Source organism: Echinops telfairi, unplaced genomic scaffold (assembly GCF_000313985.2).
Source record: "Echinops telfairi isolate 266 unplaced genomic scaffold, ASM31398v2 ScPeMD7_7469;HRSCAF=8507_1, whole genome shotgun sequence".
NCBI classification, from domain to species: Eukaryota; Metazoa; Chordata; class Mammalia; order Afrosoricida; family Tenrecidae; genus Echinops; species Echinops telfairi.
Genome location: NW_022111373.1, coordinates 19,314,767 through 19,317,779, shown reverse-complemented (window position 1 = coordinate 19,317,779; position 3,013 = coordinate 19,314,767). Strand labels below are relative to the sequence as shown.

The 3,013-nt window shown below is 39.0% G+C and overlaps 1 protein-coding gene across 2 annotated transcripts in view; it reads left to right on the top strand.

The window, feature by feature from the left end:
- The window catches only part of SNX24 (sorting nexin 24), a 181,811-nt gene that overhangs the window by 92,363 nt on the left and 86,435 nt on the right, over nucleotides 1-3,013 (top strand). The window lies entirely within an intron of this gene.

Genomic DNA, 3,013 nt, shown 5'->3' with positions numbered 1-3,013 from the left:
AAGCCAACAAATCAAACTGCATATTGCATTAGGCAGATCTGTTGCAAAAGACTTACTTAATGCTTTGAAGAGCAAAGATGTCACTTTGAAGAATAAGGTGCACTTGAAGAATAAGGTGCACTTGAAGAATAAGGTGCACTTGGCCCAAGCTAATGGTCTTTTCAGTGAATATGGAAGACCGAAGAAGAAGAGATGCAGTTGAGTTATGGTTTTGGAGAAGAGTGTGGAATAGATGGTGGACTGTCAGAAGAATGAACAGATCTGTTCTAGACAAAGTTCAGCTGGAATGCTCCTTAGAAGAGAGATTGTTCAGACGTTGTCTCACGAACTTTGGACATGCCGTTTCAGAGACCCAGCCTGGGCGGAGGACATCATGCTTGCTAGAGAGTCAAAGATAAAAGGGAAGACCCCTGACAAGATGGATTACCGCAATGGCTGCAACAATGGGATCAAAATTTGCAATTGTGAAGATGGTATAGGACCACGCGGTGTTTTCTTGTTTCATATATAAGATTTTGTACTCGACCGCACCTAATAACATCTTAACTAGAACTACCTCATGAGATTACTCAGAAGAATCCTGTTCGACTCACCATTACTATTTGCTCCTTTTACATACATGTATAATATCTGAAATAATTCAATTTTTCACTTCCTTTCTGAGGAAAAAAGTAAAATGGAAAGATACCAAGTGTGTTAAGTAGATGTCTTAGATATTTAAAGCCACTCATTGTTACATAAAGGTCACAGTGGGCCACTTTAGCAAACAGAAATTGATTTTTTCACAGGTTAAGAGGCTAGGAGTCTGAATTTAGGGTGCAGGCTGTAAGGGAAGGCTTTCTTTCTCTCCACGCTCTAGAAGAAGGGCCTTGTCTGTCTCTTTTGAGCTTCTTGTCCTGACCAGTCTTCCTATGATTTGACATCTCTCTTTCCCCCCTCTCTCTCTCTCTCTCTGCTTCTCTTACTTGTTTAATCTCTTTTATATCTCAAAGGAGAGTGTCTTAAAACACACCCTGCACTCACCCCATCTCATTAGCATGACAAAGAAACACACTGCCAAGGATTTACAGCACATATTTTTTTAAGGGGATACAATGTATTCTTCAACAGTGCATTAAGAAAAATGGTAGTTCTTCTAATTTTGTTTTCTTAAGAAGCCTGAAAAATACATTTCTAACTACTGTTTTTCTAATTGGATTATAGACATCCTAAACTTTTTGGAAGATTTCAGTCTGTACATGTTGAGATAGTTTTCTTAGTGTGTATTCAACGTTCTTTAGCATTTTTTTTCTATTAAGGTTTTACATTTTTTAGTCAGGAGAATGGAGAATTGAGTAAACATTTTTCTTTTAAAGGGGAGACCTAAGTTAGATTCATGTTTTTCTATTAGATTGACAGAGGATAAGTTACATCTAATTCTTCAGTAAAATTGTGTTAAGTTTGGATTTACTTCCTAAAGCAAAAGTGCAGTTGAGTATAGATCCTCCCTCCCTCCACCCACCCAGGTGCTCCCACAGCTAGAGCCTAGCAAACGGAGCACAAACATAGTGTCTGAGTCCCACTTTCACCTTGGGGAGCTCAGAGTCCCTCATTTGTTTGGGGAGGAAACGTGGATTCTAGAGAGGTTTCCACTGTGTGCCAGCAATGCTATTCAAGCCAGATCCACCCCCCTTCTCCGCCTGTGGTGACCAGGGTCTGAACTTGGCAGCCTGTCATGTGGAAACCCTTCTTCCTAACCTTCTAGGTCAGCACCCAGCATACGGTGACCCCTACACAGCCCAGCTGTTCTCTCCAGGAGGCACAGCTGGATGAGTGCCAATTAGGCACACCCTCAACAAGGGCTGTTTGTGCTTCTGAGGAGTGTGGGGTCTGAGGTTCATCCTGTACAAGTCTCTAACGCAATTTACCGTATATTCTCGAGTATAAGCCAACCCGAATATCAGCCAAGGCACCTAATTTTACCACAAAAACGGCATTTAAAATGTGCTGAGAAAACTCGGTTTATACTCAAGTATATATGGCATTTTCTTCCACAAAAGAGGACCCTCTCTTCAGTGATTATAGGCAGTTCTTAGATATTCAAGCGTGTAAAAATGTCCTGCTATGTTAGGATTCACTCTTCTTTCCATTTCTGCATTCTGATATAGTTTATTATTTTCCTGGTCGATGTTCTAGAGTTACAGTAGTCTCAAATGCCTCAATTTTTCATTTTTCACCTGCCTTGTTAAATTATTTGAGATATATTTATAAGGAGGAAAAACACAACAAAACAGCTCACTGCCATTGAGTTGATGCCGACTCAGAGGTAAAGTAATCTGTGGAGCGGTTTCAGTGGGGCAACAGTTACTCTGATCTTATTGTACTGGGTAGTCGGTGTTAGAAGTCTCCCTTTCTTACCTCCAGTCATTGACTCGGGAGCAGCGGGTAACTAGGGGCATTGATTATGACATTGCATGTTAAGAAGGATTGAAGTGGAAACTAAATTTAATCAGAGTGTACAAACTTTAGGATTGCTGCTACCATTTTGTAACTTTACCCTGTACTACCATTCTTCATATTTGAACTTTGTGACTTGCCTTCAATGTTACATTTTTACATTTCCCTTTAAATGCAGTTAAATATAGGCTCATTTAACTTTCTCGAAATTCTAAACTTTTTGTACAGTATATCTAATTTGTTCCCTTACAAGTTTTGCATCTTCTTTTTCCTTGTTAAAAGCATTAACAGATGTCCTCTGTTAGAAAATGTTTTGCACCTTTAGACAAATAGATAATTAAACATCTATGTTGAAATATTAGATAGATAAATTCATGGTTCTTCTTCATGTGCTGCAGACACACAGAACTTTCCCTGCATGATTGCCAAGATATTTTGTGGCAGAAACAAAACTCTTGCCCAATGTAGCTGTTATTTGGTTGTCTGAAGAAAGTCCTTGATGATTGTTATTTATCCCAAATGTTTATAACCGTTGATATTAAAATAGGAAAACAATATCCTAATCATTCATACTTGT